The sequence below is a fragment of the Aotus nancymaae genome, unplaced genomic scaffold, assembly GCF_030222135.1.
Source record: "Aotus nancymaae isolate 86718 unplaced genomic scaffold, 86718_ANA_hifiasm-v0.15.2.pri h1tg000008l, whole genome shotgun sequence".
Lineage (NCBI taxonomy): Eukaryota > Metazoa > Chordata > Mammalia > Primates > Aotidae > Aotus > Aotus nancymaae.
This window is the reverse complement of record NW_026988419.1, coordinates 28215230-28237654: the sequence shown is the minus strand read 5'-3', so window position 1 is coordinate 28237654 and position 22425 is coordinate 28215230. Positions and strand designations below refer to the sequence as shown.

Sequence of the window (22425 nt, the reverse complement as noted above, 5' to 3'; positions counted from 1 at the left end):
CAGTGCAGGGATATGCAGGAAGAATTTTCCTAAATATAGGCTATGTATTTCCCTACTTTGGGAAAATCTCACAAACCAAGAAGCTACTCTCAGGTTCAGATCGTAGAAGCAATGTATGTGTCACATAGAAAATGAGATACCTGAAAGAAGGGAAAGATGTGATTCAGAGAAATATAAATTCTATATTATATAATTAACCCTTGATAGGCCCCATGTGTTCCACCCTCCTCCCCCCAAAAATGGCATCCAGTTGGTGGATAGGATTATTAATTTTTATTCTTGACTTTCAAATTATAGCATTATATATCCATGCTTTTGGCATAGCCCCATGATATTTGGAGAGTACTTTCCAACCATAGGCTGTGGACTTGGCCATGTGAATTCATTTGGCCAATAAGACGCTAGCAGATATCATGTGAGCAAATACTTGAAAGATTCTTTTGGTTTTGCTTCCTTTTATCATGTAATAAATTATATATATGTAATAAATATACTTCACCATGTATCTGGTGGTCCAAGAAAGATGGGAGATATGTGAAGCATACCTAATCCATAGCTTGGAGGCAAGCCTAAATGAGCCTAGTATAGATCAGCCAAACCTCAGCAAACCTGCAGATATGTGAGCCAGGTGTATATGCTTTTATTGTACATATCATAATTTGGGGATGGTTTGTTATGCAGCATTTTTGTGACAATAGCTGACTGATACATTCCTTCACTTTTCCCTGTGAATTAATTCTGGGTAGGCTTTTCCTCTCCCTAGTATGATGATAGGAAATATGTTCACATTTTAATTTTAATAGGTTTTTCCATCCATAAGACCTAAATGACTTCTATTTTATAGTCAGTTGTATTGGACAATTAATTTTAACAGAGTAATTGATTTAATTATTAAGATAAAAGGCAAATTATATGTTTTTATCTACAAGTGGCATTGTATATGTGGCAAGAACATTTTCATTAAAATAGCAAACATGTACTGTGAATTTTAAGTGGTTGTTACCCACTGAGATTTCTCAATCTCCATTTGGAATTTAGAATTATTTATCATTAACACCATACTAAAGGGGATTGGTATCCAGCAGGAATCACATTAGATGCAATTCAAACATCAGAGAAAAACATGGGGTAAAAATGGCTAAGCTTTTACCATTTGATTTTCTTCTAAGACTCAACCAACAAACAGAAACTGCCCCCTTATGCCCCTACAAAAATATTGCCTCTTTTTGAGGCTGTGGTAGTACTGTTGCTACGATATACCATAATTTAATAAATGTTACTCTCTGAGCCTTAAAGCAAAATACATTTACTGGGTCCTCTAAGGAAAATGAAGATGATTGATATGTAATCCCTGCCTTTAAAATCCTTGAGTTGGGAAGAAAGCTATATTATCTTTATCAAGAGAGTTATTGTACCCTAAATAATGACACATATACCTAGAATGGAGGTTGTTGTGTAGAACACTCTTAAATTTCCACTCTACTTGTTTAGGATTCTATTTTGTAACTGTGGCACTTCCTAAGAGCTCAGTGAAAAATAACCAGTAACTCATTGTCTTTCTGTACAGAAACTTCCCAATCCAAAGTTAAAAAAAAGAGAGAGAAAGAAATTTTTCATGTGGAAATGAAACATCATTTATCCATTTACGGAATAAAGACTCAATTCTAAAACCTTCAGAATGTACCTGCTGCTCTGCATCTTTGAAAAGCTGACATGAGACAGTACTCCACTTCTGTGATATTGTTTTTAATACTAATTGTGAAATATATCATTTACACGAAAGTGTAAGGTAGAAATAATGGAACTGGAAGGCGTAATCATGCGGCTCTTTGACATCTCTCAGACCTTGTTAGTGACCTGCAAGGTGTCTCTGTCCTCTGCTACTTTCCCTGTAGCCGATTCTCCCCCATGTTCTCTAAGGCACCATCCTTTAAGCGTATGGTAGGGAAACTTTCTACGGTATGCTCCATTTAAAGTTGTGTTCGTGGTGAGGGAAGTTAGGAAGCCCTGCACACTCTATCTCCCTCTCAAAGACTCTGAATATGTTTTAACTTTAAAAATAGTCTCCAAGAAGTCTAAAATTTAAAAAAAAATTAAAAAAACCTTTTCCCCAGAATTTTTTAGCCTAGTCACCTGCATTCTTTCCCCATATGCCATGGCTGAGAGCCTGTGTATTAGACACTGGATTGATCCAGGTTTTAGAGGGAGCCAGTTTGGTTGGCTTAGTTGGCTTCTGAAGCCAGCCCTAAATGGGCACAGCCTTGGGCCAGACCTCCTCAGGAAGCACGGTGTGCAGCAGAGGGCACCTACACGTCAGTTGGTTCCACCCTTCCTTCCTGGGCACCCGTCTGGTTTGTGGATAGAGCAGGCACTGTAGCCCACATGCTCACTTCAGTGAGATGCTCTGTACTGTCATTTATGTTTCATTTCTGTCCTTGATGTTGTGCTGTCTTTTAAAGACGTTAAGTGCAGGTTGCCTGGCCTCAAAGTATTTGTGCTAGCAAAGATATTGGAAGTATTTTCCTAAGAGCCCAGCTTCCCAAATGGGCTACTCCTCTCAGGATTAGGACTGTTGTGCTCCCTTTTAAGGCCATTAAATTACATCGTATTGTTTGTTCTTGAATCTTACGTTCGTATGAAAGCACGCATTCTTTCTTTCTTTATTTTCTTTCTTTCTTTTTTTGAGATGGAGTCTCACTTTCTTGCCCAGGCTGGAATGCAGTGGCGTGATCTCGGTTCACTGCATTCTTTGCCTCCCGGGTTCAAGCAGTTCTCTTGCCTCAGCCTCCTGAGTAGCTGGTATTATAGGCATGTAGCACGACCTTGCTAATTTTTTTGTATTTTTAGTAGGGACAGGTATTTTGCCATGTTGGCCAGGCTGCCCTCAAGTGTTCTGCCCACCTCAGCCTCCCAAAGTGCTGAGATTAGAGGCATGAGCCACCATGCCCAGCCACATTCATGTATTTTAATCACTGAATTATTGCATGTAAAATACTTCAGACACTTCTAATCAAGTTTTTCTAATCTACTTTTAACAGGGAGAAGTAAAAACAAAAAGTCTTATTGTTCCTCAGTGTTAACAAAGCAAGTTCTAGTTGTATAAAAATTCATATTGTCTGAATTATTAAATTTCTATTTGTGTTATTTGTCATGACAAAAAAATATTCATTTCTTTAATCTTCATCTGGAAAGAAAAAATTTGCTTGTGTCAGTAAACCACTGGATTTTCTGATCTTTCAAGGTTATATACTATATTTAGGGGAGAGGGTTACTATAGGAATCTTAATCCTGACTCGCTTTGCTTTAGTTAGTTTTCATCTCCGACTCAGTATCACATTAAGGTACTTTTTATTGAACAGGCAATACGGAGTAGCCATTTTCTGATACTTATTTTCTAGCATTAGATTAATCCGTTCCTTAAAGAAAATTGGTTTTTGGTAAGTTTAGTCAGAGAGCAGCTCTTGCTGGTTTTCTCCTTCTACCCCCTTTCATGGGGATGGGTTTTTAAAAACATGAAAAAAAGTCTCAATTATAAATAATGTCTAGAATTTTCTCATTCACATCCATGGTTAAAAATTATTTCAAATGAATTAATATGGGTTTTGGGAGGTCACATAAGGACATATATTTTAAATATTGACATTATTGAACTAACTATAACCTACATCTTAAAAGTGTTCTTTTATCGCAAGTAAATACCAGTGCTGGTTACTCTGAGTTCTCTGAAACTCTTCTTTTTCTTATTGCAACGTTAACTTAACATTTTTCCTTTCTTTATGAGTGACATAATATTGAATTTTGAGTTAACTCTCAACAAATTAGAGTAAAATGTAGATGTATGTGGGTTTTCTAATATGTATCAGAGATCATAGGGCTATATAGACAATCTAGACTACACATTGTCTATATATAGATAATATGGAGTATATATAATGTTGTCTGTACTCTAATGTATTTTGCCCTCTAGACTATATACTCTATATATCTATTGTCTGTCTGTAGTCTATCATCTATGTTGTCTATCTATATAGTCTATATTGTCTGGAGGGCACAATACTTTAAAAGATCATCTACCGACTTGTAAGTCACCAAGATTCATGTATACATTAGCAGTAGTAAGGGCAGTGTCCTTTACTATTTATTATAATAAAGTGATCCTCCTTAGATCACCTTGTACTTTGGCATATGCCTGCCCATCTCTCGTCTTTTTCTTTTCTTTACCCTCAGAAAAGTACAATTGAAAATAAAATGCCTCCCTGCTGTTGGAATGAGCCTCTGATCCCTACTCTAGGATGGTATCCACATTCTGAATTTTATATAATCCAATTGGCCAAAAACCTTTCATGCTTATAATAGCTACCCAGTGCTTCTTCAGAAGATTAAATAATTTCAGAAAATTTAGTATCTTGCAGGTGTCTGATCCTTTCATTGTTGCGAAAATTTATTTAGCTGTAACAAAAGTTTCATCACCTTAAATTTCTTAGAATTTACTTAGGCAAAAGTTAACAATGGATAAGCTTATTATAAAATAACTTGACAGAATTGCCAGGTATGGCTTTTGCTTTATATATTTCAAGAGTTATTTTTTTTCTTAAAAAGAAGCCCTTTTGTTTGAGTTTTGGTAATTGACAAAATGATTGCATGTGAAACATAACTCTTGCATAAAGTAAGCTGCTCACAACACAGACTAATTACACATTTGGGAGGGAAGGCAAAGACATCCAGAGCTTGCTCATGCTGAGCCAAGAGCACAGCATTTAATGAAATGAGGGCCATAAAAGGTTCAGCATGGATGCTTTCAGGTCTGAGCTGGGCTTCTGGGAAATTGGACATTGGCCCTGTGGACTGGTGGATTCCCCTGGGTTTTGAAAGGCTGGGTTATTACCACTTGCATGCGTGAATCAAGCACTGCTTTGCGATACAAGACATTTGTGATTCCAGAGATGGCCTCATTTGGAATACTCTTAAGCTAATAGTATGGATGTCTCCCCAGTCATCCATCTTCCTTCCTCTTTTTCTTTCTCTCATGCCAAGTAATTACTTTTGATATTTATTTTATTTAAAAAAAAAAAACAGTGTATCTGGCAAGGCCTGACCAGGTAGACTCTTCAGTTTCCTCCTTCCAATTCTTTTTTTGTTTTTTTGGTTCATTAGCCATTTTCTTTTCTTTCCTTTTTTCTTTTTTTTGTACTTTAGGTTCTGGGGTACATGTGCAGATAATGCAGGATCGTTGCCTAGGTACACACATGGCAATGTGGTTTGCTGCCTCCATCCCCCCATCACCTATAACATGGGCATTTCTCCCCATGTTATCCCTCCCCGACCTCCTCACCCCTCAGCTGCCCCTCGCTTGCCCCCTCCAACAGACTCCAGTGTGTGATGCTCCCCTCCCTGTGTCCCTGTGTTCTCATTGTTCAACACCCACCTATGAGTGAGAACATACAGTGTTTCATTTTCTGTTCTTGTGTCAGTTTGCTGAGAATTATGGTTTCCAGATTCATCCACGTCCCTACAAATGGTACAAACTCATCATTTTTTATGGCTGCATAGTATTCCATGGTGTATATGTGCCACATTTTCCTTGTCCAGTCTATCATCGATGGGCATCTGGGTTGGTTCCAGGTCTTTGCTATTGTAAACAGTGCTGCAATGAACATTTGTGTGCAGGTGTCCTTATAATAGAAAGATTTATAATCCTTTGGATATATACCCAGTAATGGGATTGCTGGGTCAAATGGAATTTCTATTTCTAGGTCCTTGAGGAATCGCCATGCTGTCTTCCACAATGATTGAACTAATTTACGCTCCCACATACAGTGTAAATGTGTTCCTATTTCTCCACATCCTTTCCAGCATGTGTTGTCTCCAGATTTTTTAATGATCGCCATTCTAACTGGAGTGAGATGGTATCTCAATGTAGTTTTGATTTGCATTTCTCTAATGACCAGTGATGATGAGCATTTTTTCATATGTTTGTTGGCCTCATATATGTCTTGTTTTGAAAAGTGTCTGTTCATATCCTTCACCCATTTTTGAATGGGTTTGTTTTTTCTTGTAAATCTGTTTTAGTTCTTTGTAGATTCTGGTTATAAGTCCTTTGTCAGGTGGGTAGATTTCAAAAAATTTTTCACATTCTGTTGGTTGCTGGTTCACTCTAATGACTTTTTGTTTGTTTGTTTGTTTGTTTTTTTGCTGTGCAGAAGCTCTGGAGTTTAACTAGGTCCCATTTGTCTGTTTTGGCTTTTGTTGCCATGCTTTTCGTGTTTTGGTCATGAAGTCCTTGCCTATGCCTATGTTCTGAATGGTTTTGCCTAGGTTTTCTTCTAGGGATTTTACGGTGTTAGGTCTTATGTTTAAGTCTTTAATCCATCTGGAGTTAATTTTAGTGTAAGGTGTCAGGAAGGGGTCCAGTTTCTGCTTTCTGCACATGGCCAGCCAGTCTTCCCAGCACCATTTATTAAACAGGGAATCCTTACCCCATTGCTTTTTTTTGTGAGGTTTGTCAAAGATCAAATGGTTATAGATGTGTGGCATTGCCTCCAAGGCCTCTGTTCTGTTCCATTGGTCTATATCTCTGTTTTGGTATCAGTACCATGCTGTTTTGATTACTGTAGCCTTATAGTATAGTTTGAAATCAGATAATGTGATGCCTCTGGCTTTGTTCTTTTTGCTTAGGATTGACTTGGCTATGGCTCTCTTTTGGTTCCATATGAAATTTAAGGTGTTTTTTTCCCAGTTCTGTGAAGAAGGTCATTGGTAGCTTGATGGGGATAGCTTTGAATCTATAGATTACTTTGGGCAGTATGGCCATTTTCATGATATTGATTCTTCCTAACCATGAGCATGGAATGTTCTCCATCTGTTTGTGTCCTCTCTTATTTCATTGAGCAGTGATTTGTAGTTCTCCTTGAAGAAGTCCTTTACATCCTTTGTTAGTTGTATTCCTAGGTATTTTATTCTCTTTGTAGCAATTGTGAATGGGAGTTTGCTCATGATATGGCTGTCTGTCTGTTATTAGTGTATAGGAATGCTTGTGATTTCTGCACATTGATTTTGTATCCTGAGACTTTGCTGAAGTTGCTTATCAGTTTAAGAAGATTTTGGACTGAGATAGTAGGGTCTTCTAAATACACAATCATGTCATCTGGAAATAGAGACAATTTGACTTCTCCTTTCCTAATTGAATACCCTTTATTTTTTTTTCTTGCCTAATTGCTCTGGCTAGAACTTCCAATACTATATTGAATAGGAGTGGTGAGAGAGGGCATCCTTGTCTAGTGCCATATTTCAAAGGGAATGCTTCTAGTTTTTGCCCCTTCAATATGATACTGGCTGTAGGTTTGTCATAAATAGCTTTTATTATTTTGAGATATGTTCCTTCAATACCTAGTTTATTGAGTTTTTATCATAAAGGGCTGTTGAATTTTGTCAAAGGCCTTCTCTGCATCTATTGAGATAATCGTGTGGTTTTTGTCTTTGGTTCTGTTTATGTGGTGGATTACGTTTATAAACTTGCGTATGTTGAACCATCCTTTCATCCCCAGGATGAAGCCTACTTGATTGTGATGGATAAGCTTTTTGATGTGCTATTGCAATCAGTTTGCCAGTATTTTATTGAAAATTTTTGCATTGATGTTCATCATGGATATTGGCCTGAAGTTTTTTTGTTGTTGTTGAGTGTCTTCTAGGTTTTGGTATCAGGATCCAATTCTTAAACCCTATTCCTTCCTCTCAGATAAAACTGCGAACAAAACAGAAAAATCCCCCCATATTCCTCAACAAACTTTTTGCTAGTTATGTTCTATGAAGACTGTCCATTTCACATTACAGTGTTTAATGCATAGTAGGTGCTTGATAAAAATGTATTGAGTAACTGTGGTGTTCAAAGAATGACTCTTGTCACTCAGACCACAATGGACCAGTCTCATCTCTGAATTCCAACTGTGACAGGCTATTCCTGGAATATATATAGCATTACAAAGCACAAAACAAAAGAAAGGGGAAGTAGGAAGAGAAATAACTATGGGGGGGAGAGAGGACTATATCTCTATTCACATACACAAATACATACCTATATATGAAATAAAGATTATATCAGAACAACAGCTATAAGAACTTGAAGAAAGCTTGTGTAAAAGAGAAGAAAGGGTAGGCCAGGCACAGTGGCTCACATCTGTAATCTCAGCACTTTGGGAGGGCAAGGTGGGTGGATCATGAGGTCAGGAGTTCGAGACCAGCCTGGCCAATGTGGTGAAACCATGTCTCTACTAAAAATACAACAATTAGCTGGGGTGGTGGCACGCACCTGTAGTTCTAGCTACTTGGGAGGCTGAGGCAGAAGAATTGCTTGAACCCAGGAGGCAGAGGTTGCATTGAGCCAAGATCGCACCACTGCACTCCAGCCTGGGCAACACAGGGTGATAATATCTCAAAAAAATAAAGAGAAAGAAGAAAGGATTAGAGCTAGAGCTGAATAAGATAAAATATTTAAATGGATTATAAAAGGATACAAAAGGAAATTAATACTTTACTTACCATTTGGTTTGCTTTGCTTTTTGTATTTATTTCATAAAAGAATGCCTATATATACAAGATAAGTATTTTCCAAAATGAAAACTGTGATCCATTATTGAGTTATGAAATCAATTTAGTGAGTTGTGACCAATTTTTTTTAAGCAGAATAAAATAGCATAGAAAATACCAGAATGGACTGAGCTCGGTGGCTCGAACCGGTAATCCCAGCACTTTGGGAGGTCGAGGCAGGTGGATCACCTTAGGCCAGGTGTTTGAGACCAGCCTGGCCAAGATGGTGAAACTTTGCCTCTACTAAAAATACAAAATTTAGCTGAGTGTGGTGGTGGGCACCTGTAGTCTCAGCTACTCTAGAGGCTGAAGCAGAAGAGTTGCTTGAACCTGGAGGCAGAGGCTGCAGTAAACTGAGATCATGCTATTGCACTCCAGCCTGAGCGACAAGAGCAAAACTCCATCTCAAAATATATATATATATACACATAATATATATGTATAAATTTTATATAATCCTATATATAAATTTTTATAATCTATTCTGATATATATATATATATCTCAGAGTAAATTGCGCTTTGGTTAAGTATTGTATTATTAAACTTCTGTCTGTGTGTTGTCTATGTATTTATGCACCTGCATGCATATACGTATAGGGATGGATGGATAAATAGATAGACAGATAATGTAGTTTTGGGTACTAGATCACAATACTTCCCAGACTCGATGAAGTGTATCGTGAATATTGCTGTTTGCAGTGTTCATTGTAATTTGAGCTGCATGATGCAATTTGAAACCATGAACAGGCCAATGTCCATTACAAATGACAGATTTTGGGGCCTTCATTGTGGATTTGAAGTTGAAGGCAAGCAGGGTTATTATCTCTCCTAGGAGCAGGAAGTATGGTATCAAAAGGGAAATTGGACTAGATTCCTTTTTAGGTTCTTTATAACTTTATTAACCTTAACTTTAAGGTTTCTTAATCTTTTGATATCTTGTACTTTTTATAATTTTATTGTATAAAATAATTTATATAAACATTTTAATGAAATCTGGAGTCAACTGTGATGTCAGCAATTTATTCATTTGCTTATATGCTGTACATGTATATACAGTTTTCAAATATACATTCATATATATGCATACAAATATACACAGATGCATCCTATTGGACACTTACTCATGTAAATTAATTCTTTCATTCAACAAATATTTATCCAGTGCCTATTTTGAGTCTGACACTGCTTTAGGCACCGAGAAAAAAATCAGAACAATAGAAAAGTATCTGCGTTCAAGAGACAGTACTTAAAAAATAAGCAAGTTATCCAGGATGTGATCTGTGCTATGGAGAAAAACAGCTGGACAATGGGCAGTGGGCGTAGGCAGGGTACTTCTGAGAGGCATTAAGGTGACTTTAGATTGGATGGTCAGGGAAGACCTGATTGATAAGGTGACATTTGAACAGAGAATTGAGGGAAGGGAGGGAATGAGGTCTGCATAAATGTAGAGGAGAAGCATTCAGAGCAGAGAGAAGAGGCAATGCGTAGGATTTGGGGCATAAGTGTGCAGGCTGTATTAAAGAAAAGAAAGGCCACCAGGGCAGATGCAGGATGAGTAGTAGGAGATGTGGTCCAAGAGGAGAGTCAGGTCACTCCGTTTAGGAAGAGTTTCTAAGACGTTGTAAAGATGTTGGCTTTGTTGCTGAATGAGGTGGGAAACCACTAGAAGGTTTTGAGTATTTGTTTTCATTTGACCACCGTAGTGCTGTGCTGAGATGTGGTCTGAAGAAAAGCAACATGAAAGCAAGGAGGTAGAGAAAAGGGACTATTACAAATAGTATCAGGGGAGAAGCAGTGGTAGAAGTGGTGAGGTGGAAGGATTCTGGGTGGCTGTTAAGGCAGAGTTGATGGGAGATGCTGATGGGTTGGATGTGGAATGTAAGGTAAGAAGGGAGGCAAATATGACACTGAGGTCTCTAACGGCCATATTTGGAAGGGTATAATTGTCATTTACAGAGATGGGGAGCGATATTAGGAAATGATTCATTTGACCATAATAATTTCAAGGTAAAAACCCTAATGATGTTGCTCAGTTGAAAGTTAGTTATGTGAATCTGTAGTGTAGGGAAGAGGGGTGATTATGAGAATTTGTGATTCACAAGTGTTTAAAACCATGGAATTATGCTCTGTAGGATACTGCAGTATCTATGGACTGGTGACATGAGAAAGAGTCAACCAAGGAGTGAAAAGTTACAGGCAGTGAAGTAGGAGGTTCTTAGGCCTTACTTTGCATAGCTATAAAGAAATACCTGAGACTGGGTAATTTATAAAGGACAGGGGTTCATTGGTTCATGCAGGATTTTACAGGAAGCATGGCCCCTGCATCTGCTCAGCTTCTGGGGAGCCTTCAGGGAGCTTTACTCATGACGGAAAGCAAAGTGGGAGAAGGCACAATACATGGCTAGAGACAGAGCAAGAGAAAGTGAGAAGAAGGGCCACATATTTTTAAAGAGATCTTGAGAGAACTTACTGCTGTCATGAGGACAGCACCAGGGAAATGGTGGTACTAAACCATTCATGAAAAATCTGCGCCCATGATTCTGTCATGCCCCACAGCCCACCTGCTTCCAGTATTGAGGATTAAAATTCAGCATGACATTTGAGGGGGCAAATATCTAAACTATTTTAGAGGTCAGCTATGAAAGAGTGGTGTTCTGAAACCAAGTGAAGAAAGTATTGTAGGAAGTAGGGCTTGATCAGTTGGGTCTAATGCTTGGTAGATCAGGTAAGATAAAAGCTGAGAATCAACCTTTTGATTTAGCAACATGGAAGTTATTGGTGACACTATTAGGAGCTATAAACATACTACATGCACATATATTTGTGCACTGTACATACACATTATGACATCCATTCAGTGACAGACTACACATATGACAGTGGGCCTAAAAGATTATAATGGTGCTAAAAAACTTATATTGCCTAGTGACATTATAGCAGTCATAATGTCATAGTGCAATGCATTACTCATGGGTTTGTGGTGATGCTGGTGTAAGGAAACCTATGGTGCTGCCAGTTGTATAAACGTATAGCACATACGGCCAGCGTGGTGGCTCACACCTGTAATCCCAGCACTTTGGGAGGCTGAGGTGGGTGGATCACAAGGTCAGGAGATGGTGACCATCCTGGCCAACATGGTGAAACCCTGTCTTTACTAAAAATACAAAAATTAGCTCAGCATGGTGACACATGCCTGTAGTCCTAGCTATTCGAAAGGCTAGGCAGACCTGGGAGGCAGAGGTTGCAGTGAGCTGATATTGCACCACTGCACTCCAGCCTGGTGACAGAGTGAGACTCTGTCTCAAAGAAAAAAAAAGGATAGCACATACAATCATGTTCAGTATATAAATACTTGATAATGGTAATAAATGACTATGTTACTGGTTTAGGTATTTACTATACTTTTTATCATTATTTTAGAGGATAATCCTACTTATTAAAAAATATTAATTGTAAAATAGCCCCAGGCAGGTCCTTTAGAAGACATTCCAGAAGAGGGCGTTTTTATCACAGAAGATGACTGTTCCATGTGTGTTAGTGCCTCTGAAGACTTTCTAGTGGAACAAGATGCTAGACACAGTCGTACTGATGATTTGGATCCTGTCTAGGACTTGGCTAATATGTATTTGGGTGTTAGTTTTTACCAAAAAATGTTTTAAAAGTAAAAATTCTTAATAGAAAAAGACATATAGAATAGTCTTATAAAGAAAAAACTTTGTACAGATGTATAATATGTTTGTGTTTTAAGCATGTTACATAAACTACTAACAATCATTTGTTACCATTACAAAAGAGTCAAAAAGTTTTTAAAAATTAGAAGTTTATAAAATAATAAAGTTACAGTAAGCTTAGGTTAATTTATTATCAAAGAAAAGAAAATTTGTCATCCCCTGTGCCTATGTCCTGAATGATATTGACTTGGTTTTCTTCTAGGGCTTTTATGATGTTAGGTCTTCTGTTTAAATCTTTAATCCATCTGGAGTTAATTTTTGTATAAGGGGTAAGGAACAGGTTCAGTTTCAGCTTTCTGCATGTGGTTAGCCAGTTTTCCCAACAACATTTGTTAAATAGGGAATCCTTTCTCCATTGCTTGTTTTTATCAGGTTTGTCAAAGATCAGACAGTTGTAGATGTTTGGCATTAATTCTGAGGCCTCTGTTCTCTTCCATTGGTCTGTATCTCTGTTTTAGTACCGATATCATGCTGTTTGGATTACTGTAGCCTTGTAATATAGTTTGAAGTCAGGTAGCATGACAAAAAGGCATCCAGCTTTGCTTTTTTTTTTTTTTCTTAGGATTGTCTTGGCTATGCAGGCTCTTTTTTGTTTCCACATTAAGTTTAAGGTGGTTTTTTCCAGTTCCATGAAGAAGGTCATTGGTAGCTTGATGGAGATAGAATTGAATCTATAAATTACTTTGGGCAGTATGGCCATTTTCATGATATTGACTCTTCTTAACCATGAGCATGGAATGTTTCTCCATCTGTTTGTGTCCTCTCTTATTTTTGAGCAGTGGTTTATAGTTCTCCTTGAAGAGGTCCTTTGTTAGTTGTATTCCTTGGTATTTTATTCTTTTTGTAGCAATTGTGAATGGGAGTTTGCTCATGATTTGACTCTCTGTCTGTTACTGGTGTATAGGAATGCTTGTGATTTCTGCACATTGATTTTGGATCCTGAGACTTTGCTTAAGTTGCTCATCAGTTTAAGGAGATTTGGGGCTGAGACAATGGGGTCTTCTAAATATTCAATCATGTCATCTGGAAATAGAGACAATTTGACTTCCTCTTTCCCTAATTTAATACACTTTATTTCTTTTTCTTGCCTGATTGCTCTGGCCAGAACTTCCAATACTATGTTGAATAGGAGTGGTCATGGAGGTCACCCTTGTCTAGTGCCAGTTTGCAAAGTGAGTGCTACCAGTTTTTGCCCATTCAGTATGATATTGGCTGTGGAGTTGTTGTAAATAGCTTTTATTATTTTGAGATACATGCCTTCAATACTTGGTTTATTGAGAGTTTTTAGCATAAAGGGCTGTTAAATTTTTTTAAAAGCTTTCTCTGCATCTATTGAGATAATCATGTCTTGTCTTTGGTTCTGTTTACATGGTGAATTATGTTTATAGATTTGAGTATGTTAAACCAGGCTTGCAACCCAGGGAAGAAGCCAACTTGATTGTGATGGATAAACTTTTTGACATGCTCTTGTATTCAGTTTGCCAGTATTTTATTAAGGATTTTCACATCAATGTTCATCATGGATATTGGCCTGAAATTTTCTTTTTTAGTTGTGTCTCTGCCAGGTTTTGGTATCAGGATGATGTTGGTCTCATAAAATGAATTAGGGAGGATTCCCTCTTATTGTATTGTTTGGAATAGTTTCAGAAGGAATGGTACCAGCTCCTTTTTGTACCTCTGGTAGAATTCAGCTGTGAACTTGTCTGGTCCTGGACTGTTTTTAGTTGGTAGGCTATTAATTGCTGCCTCAGCTTCAGACCTTGTTACTGGTCTACTTGGGGATTCAACTTCTTCCTGGTTTAGTCTTTGGAGGGTGTTAAGTGTCCGGGAATTTATCCATTTCTTATCTATTCTTCTCTCTTTACTTTTTCATTAGTCTGGCTAGTGGTGTATCTATTTTGTTGATCTTTTCAAAAAACCAGCTCCTGGATTTATTGATTTTTTGAAGGGTTTTTTTGTGTGTCTGTCTCCTTCAGTTCTGCTATGACCTTAGTTATTTCTTATGTTCTTCTAGCTTTTGAATTTGTTTAATCTTGTTCCTCTAGTTCTTTTAATTTGTGACATTAGGGTGTCAATTTTTATCTTTTCTCGCTTCTCATGTGGGCATTTAGTGCTATAAATTTCCCTCTAGACATTGCTTCAAATGTGTCCCAGAGATTCTGGTACGTTGTGTCTTCATTCTCACTGGTTTTGAAGAACGTCTTTATTTCTGCCTTCATTTCATTATTTATCCAGTAGTCATTCAGGAGCAGTTGTTCAGTTTTCATGTAGTTGTGTGGTTTTGAGTGAGTTTCTTAATCCTGAGTTCTAATTTGATTGCACTGTGGTCTGAGAGACTGTTTGTTATGATTTCTGTTCTTTTCCATTTGCTGATGAGTGATTTACTTCCAATTATGTGGTCAGTTTTAGAGTAGGTGTGATGTGGTGCTGAGAAGAATGTATATTCTTTGGATTTGGGGTGGAGAGTTCTGAAGATGTCTATTTGGTCCTCTTGGTCCAGATCTGAGTTCAAGTCCTGGATATCCTTCTTAATTTTCTGTCTCATTGATCTTTCTAATATTGACAGTGGAGTGTTTAAGTTTCCCACTATTATTGAGTGGGAGTCTAAGTCTCTTTGTAGATCACTAAGAACTTGCTTTATGTATCTGGGTGCTCTTGTATTGAGTACATATATATTTAGGATAGTTAGCTCTTCTTGTTGCATTGATCCCTTTACCATTATGTAATGCCCTTCTTTGTCTCTTTTGATCTTTGTTGGTTTTAAGCCTGTTCTATCTAGGATTGTAACCCTGCTTTTTTCTGCTCTTCATTTTGCTTGGTAAAATCTTCCTCCATCCCTTTATTTTGAGCCTATGTGTGTCTTTGCATATGAGATGGGACTTCTGAATACAGCACACTGATGGGTCTTGACTCTTTATCCAATTTGCCAGTCTGTGTCTTTTGATTGGGGCATTTAGCCCATTTACATTTAAGGTTAATATTGTTATATGTGAATTTGATCCTGCCATTTTGATGCTAGCTGGTTGTTTTGCCTGTTAGTTGATGCAGTTTGTTCATTGTGTCAATGGTCTTTACACTTTGATATGTTTTTGCAGTGGCTGGTACTGGTTGTTCCTTTCCATGTTTAGTGCTTCCTTCAGGAGCGAAAATTTGTTAATAAATGTAGTGTGGCCTAAGTGTACAGTGTTTATAAAATCTATAGTAGTGTACAGTAGTGTCCTAGGCCTTCATATTCCCTCACTCAGTCACTGACTCACCCAGAGCAACTTCTAGTCTTGCAAGCTCCATTAATGGAAAGTGCCCTATATAGGTGTACCATTTTTATCTTTTGGACCATATTTTTCCTGTGCTTTTCTTATATTCAGATATGTTTAAATACACAAATACTTACCATTGTGTTACAGTTACCTACAGCGTTAAACACAGTAATGAACTGTCTATGTTTGTAGCCTAGGAGCAGTAGGCTAGACCATATAGCCTAGGTGTGCAATAGGCTAGACCATCTAGGTTTGTGTAAATACACTCTATGATGTTTGCACAATGATGAAGTCACCTGATGATACATTGCTTAGAAGGTATCCCTCTCATTAAGTTAGTCCTAACTGAATATGGAATTAAATGATATATACCATATGTATACACTATTTGTATTAAAAATAATATTCATAGTATTAGATTATATGTATATATATATGTCATTATTGAAATGTGTTTATTCTCTCTATAGTAGACAATCTAGTAATATAGCAAATGGTTCTTATACCATCATAAATTCATTGTATTCTTTTTTATTTTATTTTTTATTTTTATTTTAATAGTTTTGGGGTACAGGTGATTTTTAGTTGCATGTATAAGTTCTTTAGTGGTGATTTCTAAGATTTTGGTGTACCAATCACCAAGCAGTATACACTGTACCCAATATAAAGTCTTTTAACCCTCAACCACCCTCACACACTTTCCCCTGAGTCCTCGAAGTTCCTTATATCATTCCCATGCCTTGGCATCCTCATAGCTTAACTCCCACTTATGAGTGAGAACATATGATATTTTGTTTTTCATTCCTGAGTTACTTCACTTAGAATAATGGTCTCCAGCTCCATCCATGTGGCTACAAAGGCCATTATTTTTTCTGTTTTATGGCTGAGTAGTATTCCATTGTGTATATATAACACATTTTCTTTATCCACTAGTTGGTCGATGGGCATTTAGGTTAATTCCATATTATTATGATTGCAAATTGTGCTGCTATAATCATGTGTCTTTTTCACCTTATGACTTCTTTGCCTCTGGGTAGATACCCAGTAGTAGGATTGCTGGATTGAATGGTAGTTCCACTTTTATTTCTTTGAGGAATCTGCATACATTTTCCTGTAATCATTGTAATTTACATTCCCACCAGCAGTGTAAAAGTGTTCGTTTTTCAACACATCCATGGCAACATCTATTATTTTTTGACTTTTTAATTAAGGCTATTCTTACAGGAATAAGGTGGTATCTCATTGTGGCTTCAGTTTGCATTCCCCTGATAATTAGTGATGTTGAGCATTTTTTCACGTTTGTTGGCTGTTTGTATATCTTCTTTTGAGAGTTGTCTAGTCATGTCCTTTACCCACTTTTTGATGGGTTTGTTTGGTTTTTCTTTCTGATTTGAGTTCCCTGAAGATTCGGGATATTAGTCCTTTGTCACATGCATAGTTTGCAAATATTTTCTCCAACTCTGTGGGTTGTCTGTTTGCTTTGCTAATTATTTCTTTTGCTGCAAATAAGTTTTTTAATTAGGTTTCATTTATTTTCATTTTCATTGTATTTGCTTTGGGGTTCTTAGTCATGAATTCTTTGCCTAAGTCAATGTCTAGAAAAGTTTTTCTGATGTTATCTTCTAGAATTTTTATGATTTCAGGTCTTAGATTAAGTCTTTGATCCATCTGGAGTTGATTTTTATATAAGGTGAAGATGAGGATCCAGTTTGATTCTTCTACATGTGGCTTACTAGATTTCCCAGCACCATTTATTGAAAAAGTATCCTTTCTCTGCTTTATGGTTTTGTATGCTTTGTCAAAGATCAGCGGGCTGTATTTGCTTTATTTCTTGGTTGTCTATTCTGTTCCATTGGTTTCTGTGCCATTTTTATACCAGTACCATGCTGTTTTGGTAACTGTAACCTTATAGCATAATTTGAAGTCAGGTAATGTTTTGCCTCCAGATTTGTTCTTTTTGCTTAGTATTGCTTTGGCTGTGAAGGCTCTTTTTTGGTTCTGTATGAATTTCAGGATTTTCTTTTTCCAGTTCTGTGAAGAATGATGATACTATTTTGATGAGACCATCGTAATTTTTTTTAAAAACATTTATCATTTTATGATGACAGAAATGTTTGAAAAACACAGAAAAAATATAAAAAAGAAAATAGTAGTTTATATATCATTGCTAGTAGATAATAAATTTTTTATACATCTAGATGGGGTGGGGGCAGGCAGATAATAGATATGTAGAGGTCTGAGTATGTGTATAGAGTACGCATATTGCATAACTGAACTATGCTGTACATGTAAGCTCTTATGCTTATGTTTTATTATATTCCCACATGATTAAAAGTCATCATGCCAGGAGTATTTTATACTATTTTATATAATTTTATCATTCTTAATAAAAAATCACCAAGAAAAGCATACACATAAGCGTAGCTGGCCTAACAAGCCTCACTTGATAGGTTGCATTTTCCTCTTGAATTCTTTATGTATGTGTGTGGTGGGGGGGGGCGGTTGTTTGTTTTTTTGTTTTTTTGTTTTTGTTTTTGTTTGAGACAGAGTCTCACTCTGTCACCCAGGCTGGAGTGCAGTGGCGCAAGCTCGGCTCATTGCAACCTGCACCTCTTGGGCTCAAGTGATTCTCCTGTCTCAACTTCCGGAGTAGCTGCGATTATAGGCAAGTGACACTATGAATGGCTAATTTTTGTATTTTTAGTAGCTGGGATAACAGGCGAGTGCCATTATGACTGGCTGATTTTTGTATTTTTAGGATTTTACCATGTTGTCTAGGCTGGTCTCAAACTGTTGACCTCAAGTGATTGCCCGCCTTAGCTTCTGAAAGTGCTGGGATTACAGGTGTGAGCCACCGTGCCCTGCCCCATTCTGGATTCCTATATAAGTAAAAGAAAACATTTTATATATGTACTAATAAATTTCTGTTTTCTACCACCTGTCCTACTCTGTTCATCCCACAGAAGTCATACTTCCTCTGGAAAATTAGCTGCCATATGACTAGAAATATAACTAATTATGTGATTCTCCAGTAGTTGATTCTGACCAAGTGTTCAGTCATGAACCTGTGGATCTAACACTTTTTCAACTTAATTGTGCTGAAATATCTCTTGTTTTTTCCACTCGGAGACATCTGGCATCCCTCTCAGTAAAAACTGTCTCACCATCCTGGGACTTGGGAACATATGAACAGGCAGCAATGCAGCCAGCAGTTGCTAAAACACCTTCTGGGCACTGGTTGCTTTGAATTTGACTGCACTTGGCAATTGTTGATTCAGGGCAGTAGTTCTCAATTGGACGTGATTTTGACCCCAGGTGACCTTTGGCAATGTCTGAAGGCATTTTTGGTTGTCACAGCTTGGCAAAGAGGTATTGTTAATATCTGGTGTGTAGTAGTCAAGGACGTGGTCAAATATCTTGCAATGCAGTGGACAAACACCCACAACAAAAAAATATCAGCTTCAAATATCAGCTGTGCTGAGGTCTAAAAAGCCTAAGTTGAGAGTTCTGTATGACTGGCCCTGGGCAGGTGCTGGTCATAAGGCCTACACCTATGCGGGGGAGGCATTAGAGCGTCCATTCTGGGCATGGCTCTGGAAATCTCAAGGATGTTGTATCTAGAGACTCGGTTTCTAGTGGCAAAGAATAACAAGTAATGAAAAGATTTAAAACATAAATGAAATTAACAAGATTTCTCTTACTACACCAGCCAGACTTTGTGTGTGTGCATGTGTGTGTGTGCACGTGTGCCGCATGTGCACACTTTATATCTGTGAGTGGAAAGAGCTGGTGTCTGAAAGATGGAAGCCAGGTTTAGATGTACCACTGCTTGCAAGATCGTCATATCGCTAAGGTCTTGCATTTAGGGCACTTGGAGTACTTTATACCCATTTTCATTTTGCTACAAAATGCTGTCTGGTAAGATTTGAGTTTAATTTTCAGAGTTACTGGTTGAACCAGGATTATTGGAAGGAGGCATTCAGCATATTGATTTTTTTTAATGTTAGATAAAGGGACATTTATTTCTAACAGAGTAAATTGTTGTGTTAACTACCGTAATGGCTTCCTTTACTATTTGGAAAGTTTGCTATTATTGAAGGGCACTAATTATGGCTTAAGCTTGGTATAGCATAAGAAAGATAAAACATAACTGTACTTGGGTAAAGAATGTAAATAGCATGGTGTCTTACTGTCACCGTAGAAATCTGTCCTGGAATTTCTTGAGGGTAGGTTAAATCATGGGATGGACGAAAGTTGCGACACAAGGATATAGTATAGTATAGCAGTGAAGAGTCTGACAGTTGAACTCAAAGCATAGAATGCTGGTTACAAGCACAGAGGAAGGGGAGATTGGGGAAATGTTGGTCGAAAGACGTAAAATCTCAGTTAGGAGGAATAAGTTCAAGAGGTGTATCCTACTACATAGTGACTAGAGTTAATAACATTGTAGGGCCAGGCACAGTGGCTTATGCCTGTAATCCGAGCACTTTGGGAGGCAGAGGCGGGTGGATCACGAGGTCAGAAGTTCAAGACCAGCCTGGTCAAGGTAGTGAAACCCCATCTCTAGTAAAAATACAAAAAAAAAAAAAAAATTAGCTGGGTGTGGTGGTGGGCGCCTGTAATCTCAGCTACTCAGGAGGCTGAGGCAGAGAATTGCTTGAATCCAGGAGGTGGAGGCTGTGGTGAGCTGAGATAGTGCCACTGCACTCCAGCCTGGGCAACAGAATGAGACTCTGTCTCCAGAAAATAATGGCTAAATTGAGCTAATTAACATATGCATTACCTTACATTCTAGCCATTATTTTTTAAAATAATAATAATAGTAACATTATAGTTTATACTTGAAAATCTCTAGGAGAGTAGACTTTAAGTGTTCTCAACACATACACACAAATGGCAAGAATATAAGGTAATGCATATGTTAATTAGCTCAATTTAGGTATTCCCCATGTTGTACTCCATAAATATATAAAATTTTCATTTGTCAGTTAAGGTATACTCTTAAAAAGAAAAAATAATAAAACACCTTTTACATCATAGTTTATCTACAGAAAATGTGCCACCTTAAAATTCTATATTGTTGCTGAAAATGGATATTGAATAATGTCCAACATGAAAATGTAGCAGACCATTCAAAACTATTCACTAGAGGAAAAGATTAAAAGAGAGAGTCTGACACAGGAACCACACTGTGCCTGAGCCCCACAAAGCTTCCACATTCCAAGTCTTCTGGACTGTAAGCATGCCATTTATCTGCTGTGCACCTCAGTTTCCTCACCTGTGAAATGGGCATGACAGTAAACCTTGTAGCTTTGTTGTGAAGCATGAGTGTATTAATATGTGCAAAGAACTCAGAAAGGAAGTAGTCAATCATTGTTTGCCTCTAGTGTATTGTTTCTGTTGTGTTTTTGAATCTCAGATGTCAGAGACTTGAAAAAAAAAATCTTCAAAAGAAAAGATAACCATAATGCGATCTGATTTCTATTTTGTTTCTACCACTTAAATGATAGGTGTCAGTGCAAAGAGCGGCTGTCAGTCTTACTGAGAATTAAATATAATTGCCAAAAGAGAAATGATTTTATAAAATGAAGTGATTTGAAGGTATTCCTAAAGCAAAACTAGTTCTTGTCTCTTTGTCTCTGATAGAGAAAAGCCAGGGGACCTTTGTAGTTTTTCTGTTGAAATGGTGTTCACAAACTTGTAGTAGGACAGTTTTTCCTTCAGTTTGCACTTTAATTCAGTGGAACTTTATTAGACTGAAATTAAGTCAATCCCAGAGAGGCCTGGAAACATAAATGGTTGTGAAATGTTATGGATTCTAAGTTGGGCATTTTGAAAGACAAAGATGAAGGCTAATAGTTTACATTTAGTACTAAACGCTGGCATTCCAATGGAAAAAAAGACAGCTAGTTTTAATCAAATAATGGGATTTATTTTTTATATAATAATATAATAAGTTAGTTAAAAGAGCTAACTTGTAATAGATTTGTTAAGCCATAAAGTTTCATCTCTTTGACCAACCTACTGTCAAAATCTTCACAGATAACTTCATTTACAAGAAAATTAAATGAAAGAACTATTTCTTTTAAAGTTAGATGTGGATTTTCTCTATTTGGGGAGGGGTTGAAAATGTCATGTCAGTGGATCTGGCTGTGATCCGACCTCTTAATCCTGTTTTAATTATGGGTTCTTTGCTACTTCTGATTTTATAGTTATATGTGACTGACATTCAGACATTCATAGTAATTTTTTAAATATGTAATTTTACATAAGAGTCCCTTCAATGTGACCTTAGGATAAGAGTCTCTAGATATAATTATAGAGAGGAAGGAACTGCCGACCTAGAGTGAGTTGATCGTTTCCAGGGATATCTCATTCTCAAATTTTCCAGTTGAACACTGTGGCAGTTTCACACTTCTACAAGCTTGAGAGGATTCAGAAGGGAGACCCGCAAAGATCCTCATGTGGACAGCACTTGTCTGTTCCCACTGCTGTATATTTGAAAACACTAGGGACCAAATAAGATAAACCACATGCTTCTCCCTGGAGACCTGAACCCTAAATATGCCTTTTGTCACCATACTCTGTGTTTCTTGAGAGCAGTATGCTTGCGGCTAGGTGTCATTTGTCAAATATGACATGAATATTTGTTGTGCATAATCATTTTTATTTAGGTTAAAAATTTTATTGGCAGTGAGTTATACTACCTAAAGATGCATGCTGAAAGCATGAGTTTTGACAAAGTGAAATTTCATTTGGTGATATCCATTATAAATCATTTTTCTGTAACTTTAAAATAACATTTCATTTATTCAGTGCTCTGTGTCTTATTAACAAACTTTACCAGTAGTA

At 37.2% G+C, this 22425-nt stretch overlaps 1 protein-coding gene across 3 annotated transcripts in view; it reads left to right on the top strand.

The window, feature by feature from the left end:
* Window positions 1-22425, top strand: part of PARD3B (par-3 family cell polarity regulator beta) — a 1134301-nt gene that overhangs the window by 597247 nt on the left and 514629 nt on the right. The window lies entirely within an intron of this gene.